We start from the raw sequence: 18,092 nt of genomic DNA, 5'->3' as shown, positions 1-18,092 counted from the left end.
TGTGCAGTGTCTTTGTGAGAGGGCAGATACTCAGGATGAAGGGGCTGAAATACTAGTACCACTCCGCTTGTACCCCGCACTGCCCCCAGCTGGCTGATGGTGAGTTGCTGCCACTGGTAATAAAGTTTTGCCTCAAAAACAATCACGTCTGGTGCTCCTCACCATTTTGTACCTTCGCTGCGCACATGCAGATTCTTTGCACCGGCTTGCATCACTGAGAAATCAGCTGCACCCCGGCAGAGCAACACGTATCTCAGAGAGGGGTTGGGGTTCAGCTGCACAGAGTTGCGTCGCTGTGGAGAACAGTTGTCCTCTGTCGGCGACCCTGTATGGTCGAGAGAGCCTAACCTTTTAACCCGGGTTCTCTCTTGTACCGCCGCCTGTTTTGTATGCCTTTCAATGCTGCCTGTCCCTTTAACTCTTTCTGCCGTGCGTCTCTGAGCACCGGGTGAATGGAAGTCAAGTCTGCTTCTCAACTCCTTTTCCCCGCCTTGCTCCAGTCACAGGTGTGAGATCGGCCGTGTGTTGTATCCTTGAATTGGGGGTTTAGCCGAGCAGTCGTGTCGCTGCAACGTGCAGCTGCCCTCTGCCGGCAGTCACTCATGGCAGGTTTAACTCTTCATTTGAGGGTTCACTCACTTACCTCCGCCTGCTTGGAAGTGTGCCGTGGCCTGCCTCTTTAAATCCTCTTGCTCTTGTCCGGGTGGGTGCAGCCCCATCTCCACTTCCTTTTTTCTGGCTGCGACAGTGAGGTCGGCGGTGTGGAGCCTGGGGCACTAAGGGTTCAGACCACTTGTGCTGTGCTAAAACAGGCCAAGGGAGGGCTGCTGTCTGCAGCTGCGAACGGACGCAATGACTGTCTCTTGGTAAGCTGCTTCTCCACAGCGGTTTCTTCTCTCAAAACTGATTCATATCAAGTCGTAATAGACATCCGAATCTTTTGATTGTCCTGTGCGCTACCCCTGCTCCTCAAAGTGAGTCGCTCCAGGGGCTGGGCAGCTTTTTCCCCCATTGTTCCCACCAGCTGAGGTGCAGTGAATTTCCCCCCCCCCCACCCTCCCCTACTCTCCCCCACCCCCTTTCAGGGTGGGAAGTTCAAAAACTTTTTATCACGCCGGCCCCTTATGCCCCCATTGGGGGTGTAGGGGAGGTGCTGCTAATTTTTGCTGTTGTTTGCAGAACATGTACATTGGGTGTTTTTATGTAACATTGTTACTTATCTTGCACTAGTATCATTTCACCTGGAAAACAAGCCAAAACTAGTTTTGTTTCGGAGAAATTGGTAATCACAAAGCTATTTAGTTCCAGGGCTCATCAGTGATCATTCGGATTTGCTGCAGTCCGCCTATTGCCTTCGTGCACAATTGGTCCAAGCCTTCTGTCTTTATTTAAAACCTGTTGGTGTATTATTATGGGGCCTTCATTTGTTTAATTTCTTCATTCCATGAAAGTGTATCAGTGTTTAAAAGGTAGGAAAACACTGGCCTTTAAAAATAGGGCTCTACTGTAATATTGTGGTACTCTACTAAAGGGTAGCTGTCCGTTAGGGTCTGTGTCTACTACTCACAATGTCCATAATCAATTTCTTATTAGTGTTTGTGGCCTATGATAAGTGATACATTCTCTATACCGCTGTCTACCTAATCCCCCGACAGGGCTCGCACTTACATTATATCATAATTACTCTAGAAGTGCGATCAATTCACTTATGTCCTGATCAGCAGTGGAGAAGTTGGGGGTGATGTATTTACAGACACCTTGTTGTGATGTATTTGCCAGGTGTGGTCAACACACATTATTTGTGTATTCCTTTGGAGAATGGGTCATAGCATGCTGAATTCAATGCTTATCTGACTTCTGAACATATCAGTTTTTACCTGGGGAAGATTTGGGAAGGAGCATAATACTGCTAAATTGGAATTCTGATATGTGTGGTAATAGGGGTTACCACACATCACAATTTAATGGTCCTGTCATGATTGAAACCAGAATCTCTCTCTAACTCTTTATTTAATTATTGTGAATAGGTTTATACATAAAACCGCCATTGCGCATACACACAGAACAATATATAAAGATGATTAACTTTATAATACATCTTGTATTACAATTGAGTTTTTGCATTAATGTGCCCTTAATTCATTTGGCTTTCCATTACAGCCTGCATGTAGCAATGCAGCTGCCAGTAAAAATGACGAGAAATTATTACCTAACGAACCATTACATCTCTGCCCAAAAGACACTACTGCCGAGGCCTGGGGCACATGGCGATTGGCCAAAGTGCGCATAGTTTATTTGCTTCGCTAGACAAGGACGTTGATTAAGTTAATTTCATTTGTCACTAGGGCGGATCTCTTGCAGATCCACATGTTCCACCTGATAATCGAGCTGTTGTGTGTGCAAATAAGGACAAAGCAAGTTGAAACTAATCCACTTTTAACCGTAATACCAGGCAGAGTTCACAGGCAATGTGATCTGCTCGCAAAATATTGATTACTGCCTCTCCTCTCTAAATAATGTACAGGCCACTTTGGTGATTGTTGGTTTTCTGACGGTAATAAGGATAATGCTTCTCTTCCTTTTAAAATAAAATCTAGTATTCAGAAGTAAACAGTATTGCTGTATCTTAGTTTTTTAGGTAATGAAAAGTACAAAAAGTTTAAAGTAGTCCGTCTTTTTACAAACTGAAAAATTAGACTCCTCATTCCCCACCTTTTTAATTTGGCCAAAGTACATTTGTAAAATACCTGCTGCTTGGCTTCCGACGTTGTCTTTGCTTGATAACATTACGCAGTAGTTAGCAGCATACTTGCACGCTTTGTGGTGAACATAAGGCAATTTTTAATTCAGAGCACACCCTTTAACATTGCACTTCAATAAACAAACTGAAAATTACATGTAGACTACTCTGTTTTCTTTTCTCCCTTTAGAAGTCTATTATAGATAGTTCTTGAAGACCTTTTTATGCTTCTCTTGCTCCACCTTGTGTGAGAGGCTTGCTGTGGCAAAGCTCTTGGTGGATCCCATCTGGTAATCCGCTGAGTAAAGTTTAGAACTTATTAGTTTTTTTTTTTGGGGTGGTCTAAAACAGCAGCGGTTGTTGTGGATTGAGTTTTGAGTTGTATGTAGGTTTTGTGGGGGCCATTGATGAAAGGCACCAGGATGGGAATCCTATTGTGCTGCTGCTTTAAGAACGAGCAGCATGCAGATTGGGGGTTTACATTGATTCTTTATTTTGAAATAAACCATGCGACCTCAGTGTCTCTTCGTCCTCCTTCCTCGATTGCCCTCTTCTTACTCTTCACTTTTTTCTTCACCCGTTATCCTTACTTGTTCTTCACAAGTTTGGTGTCCTTCAGCGCTCTCCATTACACCTACCTGAATATTAATGTTACAACAAGCCCCAAGACTTATCTTCTGCTTTCCTGGCACATGGACTTGCCTCCGAAGATTTCACATAGACTGCTGGTTTGGATTATGGGTGGTTAATGTTCACTTTATTTTAATTTTGGGGGAAAAGTTCACACTCCATTATAATCCAGCAAGAAATTTCCCGATGAGCGGTCTGAAAGTCATAGCTTCAAAAATGGATAGCATAGCTTCCCCGACATTTTGTCCCATGGTATGCACACCTTTTTATGAGCTAGTGGGAGAGCAAGATTGACCTGAAAAATACTTTTTTGATGATAATACACATTCCATGCTTTGGTCCTGTAATATAGCCGTTTGGAACTGTTAACCCACTGTTACCTCTTTGTGTGGCAACATGTAGATGAAACTAATTTACCAGATCTTTACCAGCAGTGAGGATAAAGGGCTTTTAAAGCAGGCCTGAGGATCCAGAGCGCCAAGGATGTCTTAAAGCTTCCTAAATTAAATTAATCAAAGGTTGAATTTGTTGTGTTTTAGGGGAAAGAGATAATTTTTCCATTCAGCAGTGACTTAAGGAAATCACTAAGGCTGTTGGGTTTGCTTTTTAACTCTGATGATCCAACGTAATACATTGATACTGTTGTTACCTTCACTTCTTACCAACTACACCTTTTTCACTGGATCCACTTTTTGTGGCTCACCGTGATTGCCGAATCAATTTAGGCCCTGGTGCTTTTGAAAGTTTATTCCAGAAATGCTATTAAAGGGGATGTTAAAAAGCCATATTCTGTTTTTCCGAGCCATTGTCTGTGCTGCAGCAAGATTTTTAATTGTTATAAGCAGGTTAAATCACATTACCTATATTGAGATAGAAATTCAGTGTCTTCCTAAATTCAGTGTGATGCCTTCCCGTCTTGTTGCTCTAGCTTATTTCAATACAGAGTAATTGAAGAGCAAAACTTTGATAAGTTTGAATCTGTTATAAATTATTTTGGTTTGCTTGCTTTTTTACTATTGCTGTAATTTCCTGCATCTTTCTTTTTAGATCATGCCTAAACAGCGTCATGTGAAAGTGTGTGCTAGCTGATTATAAGCTCAGGGGTAGAAACCAATTTTGTTACCTACACCCTTTGTAGGGTGGCTTGATATGCACCCTCTTTGTTAAAATTCTGCATAGCCCTTCGTACCAGGCATCCCTTATTTCCTCCAAGTGTGCTATGAATGCGAGGTTACATGTATGTTTTTGAATTGAGAACAGCTATACCCGTTTCTGGTTTAGAGTTTATCCCAGTTCTCGGCATGTTACTACTGCTGTCCGTCCCCACCCACCCATATTAGTTGCAGTGTAGGGTAGTATTGTGAGTATCTAGGCTGCATCTACAACTGAGTAGACGTGTGTGTTCAAAAATACTGCTGTGAGCAAGTTCTAGCCGGACCGCCAGGGACCTCCAATGTGATGTCATTTTGCAAAGGAAGGGCATTGCACATGCTTTGCCTGCTGTTAGCACGCTATTATCTTATGGGGCACCCATGTTGTCCACAGGACCTTGGTTAGCAGTACAATATGGTAGACAATAGTTCCTGTCAACTCATTCACACTACACATCACAAATTCTGGGAGCTTTAGGAAAAGTATTCGCCGCTTGGCATTTATCCACAAATCAAGGTAACAGCATCAATTCTTTGAAAAGTTGTATTACATATAATTTATAATATTTTCTTTTTTTTACATATGAGGTGTTGTAGTAGAAGGTGAAAACATTGCAGTGCACCCAAGGGGTGATCATGACAAACTGCTTATTATATACAAATAAAGGAATCCGAATCTACTAACAATGGCGTCTAGTGTCCGATGGCAATCCAATGTGGTAGATCATCAATAATAATAGCTGCAATGTATAAGCAATTTTCTCATTACTGGCCAGCAGCTCGCCATGAGATTGGATAACTTCTGATTTCAGCTCTGATCTCCAGTTCGAAGTTATTGCAATGTTGACATCTAAATTAAACTAAGGTGTCCTGGCGCTAGATTATGCAGAAGGACGAACTGAGAAAGCCAGACCTATTGTGTATAGAGACAGGTTTATAAGTCTTTCTTAAAAGTGAGCAGATCTTGTTTTTTTTACACAAAGAAAAGACGAATTCTAAAGGTGTGCAGCATGCACCAAAAAAATCTGCTTCCAGGCCGTTTGCTCTTAAACTTTGTGAAGACAACAAGGTGAGCGTCAGAAGAGCACAGCCTACGAACAAGATTTTAACGTAGGATCTTCTGCTGAAGAAAGTAAGGTCCTTTACCATGGATGGTCCTATGTACGCAACACAGTGACTTAAAGCTAATCCGCTTCCTTACTGGTAACCAGTGAAGGGAGCCAACATCCACTAATGCAGCAGTGTGGTGAGGCCAGCATATTGCATTTTGAATCTCCTAGGACCTTTTTTTGAGACCTAAAGATGAGCCATGAAGAGAGAATTGCAATAGTCCAGATAACTAAGAATAATTTACCCAACCACCAGTGATAATGGAGAAGCTGTTGATTGTAGTAAAAATTTTCATACCAACAGTGTAAAACAGGAAGGTGAGTGTTTAACCTGTCCACTCAGGGAGAGCATAGTATTCAGATGGAATGCTAAATTACGAACATGTTCAGCAGGAATGGGAGCAGGTCCTAAAGCAGAAGGACAGAAATTCTCAGGGATGAAAGAAGGGAGGTAGTTGTTAGAACAGAATGTATGTTTTGTCCTCACTGAATTTCAAGGAACTGTAGGATAGCCAGGATGCCACCAGTAGCATACACTTTTGAAAAACAGCTACAAGATTTAACACTTTATTGTCTACTGAAGTAGTTGGGTGTCATCCGCACAGTTCAATAATTCAGCCCCAAAGGCTCATATTAGCTGAGCTATCAGACAAATGTATATGTTGGAGAGTGAAACTCTATGCAGAAGCCTGAGCCAGTGCCTTGAATTTACAGCAGAAAGGCAGAAGATTAAAAGAGCTTGACTCTTGTCCTAATAATAAGACCTGTACCATGGAAGAGCCCTAAATATCCGATTCAGACAACCTTGACAACAGAAAGTCATGAGACACTGTATCGTAGGCTGCAGAGTAAACTGAGTAACAACAAGGTAACCAACTGTCTGTTGTCTGCCGGCAAGCGAAGTTCGTCACAGATGGAGACTAGGATGGCTTCAGTCATGTGGGCAGGGCAGAAGCCTAATTGAGCCGCATCTAGACTCTTGTAATGGTCCATGTATGTGTTTGTTGACACACTTCTTCAAAATTGTTACTGGGAAAGGCAGCAAAGATATAGAGGGAAAATTGGCCTTTTTCATTAAAGATGATTAGGGCTTTTTTTCAGTCATCTGGTACAGATGCATTGGCACAGGACTTATTGCAGATTTTCAAGAGAAGGTTGACTAAGCAAGGAGCTACGGCCTTCAGAACAGAAGATGACAATGGGTCCAACAGAGATCCCGATGGAGCTAGCCAGTTGCTTAAACACATCGGGAGTTGTAGGCCGAGACTGTAAAGAGAGTGTGAAACTCATTTATGGAAAGTAGGCCAGACTAGATTCTTGAATCAAGCAACCTGCCTATGTCGTCATATGTGTTCACAGGAGGGAGTAAGTTATCAAAGATTTTAGAAATGTTTTCCTCTCAAATTTGAAGAGTATATCACATGCTTAAAGGACTACCTGGGACATGGAGGAGAGGATAGAGAAAGAACCTCTGAGAAGATCTCTTTGGAGGAGTTACAAACTGCTAAAAAATCCTATTTGTGAAGAAATCTGTCTTAATTAAAAACACTTACGTGATGAGATTTTAGAGGTCCTTCATACACAAGATACTGGAGTACATAGAACTACAGCCCCCCCTTGTCCTGTGTCGACAAGGGAACTGTTGTACTGCGTCAAGAAAATACATTTGAGATGTCGCCTCACTCACAACTTACTGTGGGATGCTTCATCTTAGCTGACCTCTCACACTTGAGAAGTAAAAAGACTTTGGAGTTCAGTTAGTCTAAAATTACCTAGGGGTATACCCAAAGGAACTTCCTGTACACCTGGTATCGATTAAACCAGAAAGTGTGGTCAGTGGTTAGAGTATAAAGATTCATCTGAACACTCAAACCACAGAAACTACCAACATCTTTCGACCTATATTTTTTTATGTTTGGTTTGGTCAAAAGCCAGTTAGCGCTATACTCTTGACGAAATTGTGACCACAGAGGAGACCCCCACTGTTCCATGAACCCCAAAGTTTTGTTGACGTGTTAACATCAGATTTGACATCTTATTGGTATGGGTAGACTTTCTTTTACTGAACTGCATGAACAGTACAGCTAGGGAGTTCATGTTACCCTGAGGAAGACTTTTGGCCATCCCCAACATAAAGAAGCATTTTCAATGCAATAGATCTCGCCTTTGTGGGAGTTAGAGCTATTTGTGTTGTGAATGCTTAATTGGACTTTTATTGCCACATAAATTGGTCCACCATGTTACTAATTGTATTTTTTGCCATATAATTCCAGTGGCCCTGTATATAACTAAAATACTTCAATTTCTATTGGTAGCAAAAATGTAAAATGTTGCTGTTTATCATCCTAATTTAAACTACGTTTACTTTACTATAATAAGTAAAAATGTGTTATCTTGTACCAGTTTGTAGTGTGTATATTTCTACATCTTTTATTAATATTCTATAGTCAATATTGTCTTAAAAATAAAAGGCGCCTTACAAAATTTCCATAAATAGGCTATAAATCGTAATCTAAATGTGGTAAAATCACTATATTTATGAGTGACATAAACGATGCAAAACCTTTTTAAATTACTGTTAAGAACAGTAGCACAAAATAAAATTTAGCACAAAACAACGTTTGCCAGCAATATGATTACGGATTCAAAAGTAGCTCAGTGAGCTAAAGGCTAATGCTATAAACTAATAAATCTATGCAGTAAAATCGCTCTAAGCCCCACAAATATTCAGCGTAAATAAGCATTGTAAACAAAGCAGATGAAAAGGAAAATAAATACCAAGGGAACAAGCAGAAACAACGAGTTTTTTTTTTTTCATTTTAATTTCACTTACAGCAGGGACACTATGAGGCTTGCATTTTTTTGTAGTGCTTAATTTGTAAATGAAAATGTGCCAGTGCCCAAAGCTCCCCTCTGAAACTTGTGGCTTCTGTAACTAAAGTTTCCCAGGTAGCAAAAGAAACACACGATTTATCATTTGTAAATGTACATCTCCTTTGGAAATGTGGTGAAACCAGTTCATAGCAGCACTAACAAAATGTTGAATCCATCCTCCCACAACACCTTGTGGCTCTTTTCAGTGGCTATTTAAATAATTTTTAGAATATTGTTGACACAATTCTACCCAGGGTTCACCATTTGGGGATGTTTAATATTTTGGTGAGCCCCCTTTGTCTGTCAAGCAGCAACAAGAACGTTTATTATGTGCTCTTAATTTCGTTAATTAGTAAACCTGACCAAGATTGCAGTTTCATCTTCCATTGCTGTCTGAAGGGAACGCACACAACACTGGGCAGATGGTTTATCTTCAGTATAACCAAAACAGTAGGAATCACAACCACTAATTTATCTGTTTCCGTACTGCTGGGAAACATTTTTGTTCTATTTAAATTTCACTTGGTGCATGGACAGTGTTATTCTTGCACTGTTTGCAGTGCTTAATTTGTAAATAAAAAGTGTCGGTGTCTAAAGCTCTCCTCTAAAACTTGCGTCTGCTGCAAGGAAATGTATGTGCACAAAATACTAAGTAAGTGTAACCCTGAAGCGATTTAGGGCCTCTTTAATCCATTGACAGCTACTCCTTGACACTTTAGCTCACTCCAGCAGCTGTCTCGTTTCGTGACACTTTTTGATCTAAAATAAAGCCAACACATCTGATGCGGAAAAAGTTAAAATTTATAAAAGCGCTGTACACCACAAAAAGCTTAAGCTCACAATTTCAATAATTAGCAAAAGTAACCAAGATAACATCATCTACAGACCTGTTTTCTGGAGCATTTACAGCGAGGGTAAGCTGAGAGCAAAAAAATGCTCTTCAAACAAAAAGGGCAGCTTTGCCAAACACGAGCAGGTAGCCAAGAAAAAAAATGTCCCACAAAGACCAAACAAACACAACAAAGCATAATTAGACAGTAGTTAAGCCCACAGTATAAGTATACTTAAAAGTATACACCAGGTTGAATGCCTACGGTCGACCTAACAATGTAGGTTGAAACATGTTGATAGTTTTCGTATTTTGAGTGGTCAGATGAATCATTTATATTCTACCCATTGACCACACTTTATGGTTTTAATTGATACCAGAGGTACTGAGCAATAAAGGAAATTCCTTTGGGTATACACCTAGGTGCATTTGGACTTTAACTGGAACAGCGAAAGTGTTTTGTAATAGATATATTGGAACTCCCAAGTCTTTTTACGTCATTTGAGTCTGCTGCAGTGGCACTGTCCTACCCCTGTGTGAGAGGTGGCCTACGATGAAAAAAATGCCACGATAAGCTGTGGGTTAGGCGACCTCTCAAATATCTTTTCTTGACTCAGTACAACAGTTCCCTTGCCAACACAGTAGAAGTGGGGCAGTAGTTTTATGTACTCGTATCTTGTGTGTGAAGATTTAGGCAATGGGAGGAAGTACTTAAGTGTTCATCTCTACTCTCCTGTGGGTATTAGATAAGGTTTTAGTGTTGCCTTGTGCTCAGGGTAGCTTCTGGGCCATTGCTTCTTTGCCACAGCTTTTGAAGTGTTCTTGCAGACGATTTTATCTTCTTTAGAGGTTTTGTACCATGGGGTTGATGGGCAACCATGTCTCTGTTGAGATGCCTTAAAGGGAAGCACAGTATGTAAAGCAGAATGAATGCATGTGAGATGGCTCTTGTTGCATGAGTTCACTAAGCCACCTTCCCTTTCTGTTTCAAAGGGTACTAGAGAATCCATGAGGCTAATGGCTGATAATTTCGCCCAAGCTCAAGCTGTCAGGGGCTTTCTGTTACCACCCTTCAGGTTACTCACATTTTTAACCACTCCATTCCTAAATGACTCAAGACATGGCCATCCACTCTTTCTTCTTTCTCTTCATCTGTTCTTTATTTATTCTTTCATCCATCCTTTTCTCCATCCTTCTTTATTTCCTTCTCTGAATACTCCATCCTTCGTGAGCCGTCCATTTACTTCTGCCATCTGTCCACCCTTCTTTCCATTCGCACATCTTCTGCATCCATTCTCTCCATCTGTTCACTCTGATCTCCATCCCTCTCCCCGGCCACCTTCCCATCCAGCAGTGCTTTTCTCCATCCCTTCCTTCCTTCTTTTGGTGCTCCTGTGTTTGATTTGTTCCACCAACCCTCAGCTCTGTCTTAGTATTGTCTTGCAGTGGCCTTTATGTCCTTGTATTATGAGATCAGTGTTTTTTCAAAAATCAAAGGAGCCAAAACCAATACAAGAGCTGCTAAAATGGGGGATCATGGTGCCCCAGCATGCCGTTGCTGAAGTGCACCAGCTGGGTTAGTTGAGCAATTCTAATACAGTGGTGTAATGAAAGTGATGGGGGAACCCCTATATTATGTGAAGAGGGGGGCCCTCTTTGTCTTCATATCTCACAGAATTCCATTGGCCTTTACCTGAATGGGGCGCCCTGGAAGGTTAAGGAGGGGGGGCCGTGGCACAGTTGTCACAAGCAGATAAGGAGACGCTGGAAGCTCCCCTAAGAATGGAAGAATTGGAGTTAGCTTTAACGCAGATGTCTAAGAACAAGGCACCAGGAATAGATGGCTTGCCAATAGAATATTACACCACTTGCTCGAAATACTTAAAAACTCACTTGCTGAAAGTATTTGAGAAGGCATAGACTTGTAAGCTACTGCCTCCGACACAGAGAGAGGCAATGATAGTGGTTCTCCATAAGCAAGGTTGTGACCCCACAGACGTTAAATCATATAGACCACTCTCGCTTCTAAATCTCGATTGTAAAATCCTGGGTAAAATACTGGCTAATAGGATCGTTCCCATTATACACACCTTAATACATGAGGACCAGAATGGATTTATTCCAAAACGTAATACATTCTTAAACATCCGCAGGCTGTTGAGTGTTATGGGAGATACCCCTCCGGATGCGTACGATAACATTGTATTATCATTAGATATTGAAAAGGCATTCAATACATTAGGATGGGACTTCCTGTTTGCCACAATGCAGGGTATGGGATTTGGCCCCAACTACATACAATGGGTACAGAAATTATACGCCAAACCCCAAGCTAGGGTGAAAACGGGAGGTATCATATCCGACAATTTCCCGATTAGCAGAGGCACAAGACGGGGATGCCCCCTATCTCCCTTATTATTCGCTATCGCGATGGAGCCACTAGCAACTCGTTTACGAGCAATGGGAGAAAGGTGGGGAATACTTAGAGGAGTGGGTCACACCATATAATATCACTATATGCAGATGATGCCTTGATATACGTGTGAAAGGGGTGTGAGGTGATACCTTCAGTGATCTCCCTATTAACTGAATATGGGGAAATATCAGGATTGGTGGTAAACTGGGAAAAATCTTGTGTGTTTCCTTTGTCTATCTGGGCTCCAGAGAGAAGAGAGACTGCCCCCAGAGGACGCCTGAAGTGGTGTTTTGACACATTTAAATACCTAGGGATATACATCTACCATAAAGCCGGGGATCTGAGAGATGGGAACTTAGGGTGCGCACTGGATTCTATGAAAGGGTCACTGCGTTTCTGGTGCACACTACCATTATCACCGCTGGGTAGGGTGGCGGTGGCGAACATGCTGCTACTACCCCGGCTTTTATATTACTTTGCGCCATTACCAGTCAAAGTCCCTAAAAGTTTTTTCCGGGAATTGAACTCAGCTATACTGAGGCTTATATGGGGAGGGGCCAGGACACGAGTAGCACTTACCACACTGCAGCACCCAATTAATGAGGGTGGATTGGGCGCCCCCAATTTTTAACTCTATTTTGCTGCTGCACAGTTACAGTGGATACTGAACTGGATACACAGACCCACAATGGCAGAATCTGCATGGATGATTGCACAATTGCATGGAGTACCACTGGTTACATGGCTAACGAACAAAATAGCGAAAAGGGCACATGACAACTTACTAATGGTAGCAGCACACGAGTATTGGAAGCGATACATAAAAAAAGATCGCAGAGGACCTCCCTACTCTCCACTTATCCCCCTGGGACTGATTCCTGGCTGGGCAAACATGGCCGGAACACACTCGCTTACATCCTGGACTGAGGCAGGAATTCTGACAATAGGAGATTGTTTCGAGGAAGGGATATTAATGTCATTTGAATCCATAAAAGCCCTCACATCAGTGAGCCCAGGGCAATTTATAGCTTACTATGCCAAATGTCACTTAATTAAAAAGACATGGATGGCGGGTGAGCGAGAACCAGAGATCTCCCCCACACTACATCATATGCTGCAATATGATACTCAAATAAAAGTTGTAACAAACTTCTATAAAATTTTGAACAAACCTCCCGAACCTAAGCTGGAAAATGTGGGAGAGCACATCCACACCCATAATTTATTAGATAACGCAGGGAACAGTACAAGATGGGTTAAAAATAAATATACCACAACAGATACCAACCCAGGAGTTCCCACCATAACAAACATAATATGTAACATGAGGGAAGAACGTTGTTAAGTTGTTGAATTGATAAATAATACAAATATTATATTTTATGACTCGGCTGTTCATCGCAGTAGATATACATATTGAGAGATGTAACCAGACCTAAGTTGTTTTTGTTTTTGGAATGTAAGATGTTATTGCGGATCAACTAAATCTTATTATTGAACTGACAGAATTATTGTATCAAAGATCTGCATTGAAAATTCAATAAAACAGAAGTTTTAAAAAAAGAGTGGCGGCCGCGTCTCAGAGGCTTGCGCCTTACTCCCCTGAACACATAAGGCTAAGTTCTCCCCTTTTGTGTCATTGGGAATCAGAAACGTGGGATAGAATAAGCAGTTCTCGCCGAGCTCGCCACCAGTTCTCCTTATCTGAGATGTAGTGAGACTGGAGATGCGGAGTAGACGTTTACTGCTTGTCCAAAGCTGTCACTCATGCGCGCGGCCCGTGGCGAAGCCTGAGAATGTCAGTACGAGAAGCGGTCTCTAGAGGGAAGTTTACCAGAAAGAACATTTCTAACGTGGGCGTGTGCAGAAGTCCCGTGAGAGGGCTGGACATCGCCATGGCTATCTAGGGTAAAGGTTAGTAGCAGTCAGCAGCCAAGTGCACTGTGGCCTGCCTAAAAATGTCTTGGATTGAACAAAATGACACGGACGTGACGATAGATGACGAAGGTAAGAAACGTGCCATACTGAAGGGCAGTCATGCATGTGTAAAGTCAGTATCCTGCACAGGATTTAAAGTGCTACCGCCGTGACAAACATGAGCGGTGTTTAGCGCATGAAGGCCCAGATTTTCTAACACCTTTCGCCGGTTTTGCACCTGACAAGCTACACAAAACCGGCGTCTTGTGGTAGGAGATACTTTTCAACGCAAATGGTGTGCTAGCACACATTCGCTCTACCACACATTTGCAGTAAATCCGGTCAACTCATAATATTGCAAAACCACATTACTTAAAAGACAGTGTACGGTTTGTAAAACACAAGCAAATGACAGTGAATGGTTTCTAGATCACAGCTGCTAGCCTGCACTCAAGGTGACGTAATCACCGACCCGATGCTGCAGTGAGCTAATGTATCCGGAGTAGTATTCTGTGTGCACCCGGAAGGCCACACATCTCGCCCCTCGCCACTTCTGCAGCGTACCCTGGAGGATAATGGAGACTCCCCCTTTGTCCTCTTGGCACCAGTGTTGCCATCTCTAAATGCCCCTGCCCACCGGCCGTTGTTGGGTTTATAAAGCACATTTATGTTTCTTAAGCTATAGAAGCGCGATAGAATAACCCAGATCCATAGGTAGAATAGTAAAATGGTACAGAAGAAAATAGAAAATAATCTCTTTCTCACAAATACCAGTTTCCAATCCTCTGCCATCTTTCACAGCGTGCGTGCTCCTGGGGTGCTCTCAGGAGGAAGGCATTGCCTGACCCTCAAAAGACCCTCAGTGAGAAAAGGAAGCCCAGACATCTGTTTATTTTTGAGCGTGTATTCGCTCTAACTTGAAGATCTGTCTTGTTTCAAGGCGATTAGGGCTGTGTAGAAATTTTGAGGAATGCAAAAGGCAAGGAAAGGGCCCACGCAGAGAAACCTTCAAAGTCATCATAATCCTCGACAGGATAGCTATCAATCAGAGAGCATGTCCAATAAGCTGATTGGAAAACGATTATTGACCAGGCCAATAGGTCTCGCCTGTGCAGCAATCCGAGATCTGTTGCCTTTGTCAACGTCTGTTAGCCATGTGCTATGGAGTAGATTGTATGTATGTGGTGTGGAGCGGAATTACGTATGTTGGTTTGGAATGTTTGTTGTGGAATTGTTTTTGAGGTGCATAGCTTTGGTAGTACAGCAGGGGCACCGGGCCCATCTCATGCAAGGGCCCATCTCATGTCAGTTGTAACAGTTGTTTGCTCCCCCCACAGGAAGGTCAAGGGCACATTTCATCCTGCTTGCATTAGGGTCCATGTGGCCCTTGCTACCCAACGGAAAGCAAAACAGGGCATCCCAAATTGAAGTTGCCACTTGATAGAGACCAAAACACAATATGAAACATGTCAATTCCCATTTAACGAGTGGTACCAGAATGAATTAGTAAAATTGTGATATTTATTTTGTTCACCTCTCGAGAACAGAAGATTCCTTTCTGCTTTAGTGCAGTTCATACTTGTGACCTGCATGTTACACACACGCCTGCTGCAGACACTCAACCCACTGTGCTATCCGACTGACTTTTTAGTATCAAGGCCAACAATCATCAAAATTCAGAGATCATTGCAATGGAGACCATGAAGGGGATTGTTGATGTACTGTGCGCTGTACTCTAAACCACAAAACGATTACTATACAGATTCACTCCAGTGCCTAGAAGTGCAGTTGGTGGCATGTGGCGCTGTACAATGACCATCAGGTGAACTAAAACAAACCCCTCCTGCAGCCTGTTTTACCAGTAACTAGTGAGCCCGTTATGAAGTGTTCCCGGTTTTGTAACTCTTGGGGGCGGGGAAAGTGAGTGAAGGGCAGCTGAAACGAAGCAGTCAGATGACCTGATATTATTATTGTTAATGTTTACATTGACTATAAATTCAACAGTTGCAGCTGAAGGCTTTCTATACAAGTGTAAGTGAACACAACGAGTGACGATTTGCAGAATCAGTAAAAAATCTAAAGAATAAAGTAATCAGAAATACCTCTTCTGCTAACTAAATTCTGTTAATGTTATCAACTATTATTAGAAATTCTAGTGTGCCTCCAGCTGTCGTTTTGTTAAATACGCATTGCCAAAGTTCAGGAAAGGGACGCTGCCTATAGAGGAGCACCTTAAACCAGTCCATTATTTGTATTTGCCTCCTGTTTGACGTAATCAAATACCCCCAAAAATGATTAGGGCCTGATTTGCTTGACAATTCATCTTCGAGGCTGGTGCCACAATGGCCCTGCAGTTTAGAGCAACAGTAAGTAATTGCTATTTCCGTGTAAGGAAACTAAAACCCATTTTACAACTGCAATTGGAAATAACTTGACTCCTCAATTCAACACTTCTGGCACTCTTGTAATGCTCTATATTCTTGGCTTCCTTGGTGCCTTTTGAGTTGCCTACAAAGAGTGCAAAATATACCCATAAGAGGTTCACAGGATTGTCACACATGCAAATGCAAGTGTACTGCGTGAACTGTGACTATGTGTTTATGATTCCAGGTACTAGCACTCGAAAGAAACGCATGTCAACCTTTCGGAACCGAGCAAGTATCCCTGGATCCAGATCTTACCTTTTACTTCCCGGTAGAGAATCTTAAAAATCAGATGGGCGCTGCTTCTCTTTCAATATCACTGGACTCAAATAAATAACAGACTTCGGTTATTTTCAACTGAGAAGGCAATTATAGATGACAAACTACTGTAGCCAGACTGGTAGAACAAGTGACTCAACTTCACAGGTCTGCGTAGTCATATTGCCCATTGATTAGGAAAAAGACTTGACCTCAGAAAAGATGGCCCATTTACACTGGAAGATGCCGCCTCTTGTTGCAACGGTAGAGGTCACTGTGGAAGTGATTGTCTAACTGGTCTAGGTTTTTAGCACAGCCGCCTCTGGGTGAGTGATGGCTATGAAGATCACTTGCAGAACCTGAAGACTGTTAACCTAGGGTACAAAGATAAGAGCAGGTGCAGCAAATGGATGACCAGCAGGTCAATTTAAGCAGAAGAAAGAAGGTTTCCTTAGCAACTACGTTTCTTCAAGTTTATCACGTGGTCCGCAGTGATGTAGGTGGCCCGGATGTATTTAGTTAGAGAAACAAAAAGAATAGTGTTTGAGGAAGCAGCCTAGTGTGAGAACTGGTCGGTCTTTCAATGCACAGCAGATGTGGCAAAACAAAGAATAAGACTTAAAATCCATTTACATAGTTCTTGGAGCAGCAAGTGAAAACATGAGTGCTCTTGTTAAGTGCTTTTCAAGAAAGAAAAAAGTAGTTCCTGAAACAGATGCTAAAATGTGACCAGTAGAGTGATAGTGTAATTAATCCCTGCTTTTGGGGAGGGAAAGAGGCATGACGCATGTATACCATGGACAAATGAGGAGAAAGAATAGGAGAGCGCTGATGAGCCAGAAAATGGGAAGCCTGTGGGTGGGCAGAAGCCCGCAAAGTATATACATCATGTCTAGTCGACACCTAAAAAATCAAGTTGCAGGTTCCCCCTTTATTAAGCAACTGGTATTAAAATAATTCTTAGGGCTAAAGTACTTTTAAAAGATGTACTCTTCACAAAATTTAAAGAAGAGAGAGATACCCTTTTGTGAACTTTGCCTGCTTTGTAAAGATCCGGATGATTAAATCCTGCTTTTCTTACAATTTTTTTTTTTTTTTTTTTTTACGCAACAAAGTTCCTACCATATAAATAAAGCTTAGCCACACCTGTTGACTTTTTAGCCAACTGAACTTATCATACTGGGACGTTTGATACCATACTTGTAATGTGAGAAGTAAAACAAAATGTCCCAGAATGCCAGGTACTGCTGGCAGAAAAAGCAAAGATTGGCTAGTGGTGACCCACATTCCAGGTGGCGGTATTGTAGATTTTCTTTTCAACATGTAAAACTCATTTGTAAGCAACAGGTAGTTGCACAGCAGTTTTACCATTCTTGTAGGCAATTGAACGTAATCTTGAGTTTTAAACAAGCACTGGCCATGCCAGTAGGTCTGGTATTGGCCGCTTAACCTTTTGACTTTTGACAGTGCTTATTTTATTATTTCTAGATTTCTGTAAAATGTTATTGGTAAATTGCTGGTGGGCCATGCCAAAGCAAAACAAAAAAAAAAAAAGCTAAAAGCTAAAATAATTTTTGTTCTCCAACGCACGTACTGCCATAGTGGTACCTGAAACTGAAGTTTCCTTGTTTTTCTGCACATGCACTCTGTGTGAAAGTGCAGAATGCCATTACTCACAGTGATTTTAACCAGGGGCTGAAGTGGGCTGACCCTCCGCCCTATTCTGAATGCTGTTGTAGGTGGAT

At 41.9% G+C, this 18,092-nt stretch overlaps 1 protein-coding gene across 1 annotated transcript in view; it reads left to right on the top strand.

Moving 5' to 3' along the window:
• Nucleotides 1-18,092, top strand: part of SCP2 (sterol carrier protein 2) — a 322,938-nt gene that overhangs the window by 262,384 nt on the left and 42,462 nt on the right. The window lies entirely within an intron of this gene.

Source organism: Pleurodeles waltl, chromosome 4_2, assembly GCF_031143425.1.
Source record: "Pleurodeles waltl isolate 20211129_DDA chromosome 4_2, aPleWal1.hap1.20221129, whole genome shotgun sequence".
NCBI lineage: Eukaryota > Metazoa > Chordata > Amphibia > Caudata > Salamandridae > Pleurodeles > Pleurodeles waltl.
Note: the sequence above shows the minus strand (reverse complement) of the source record. Positions and strands in the feature narration are given on the sequence as shown.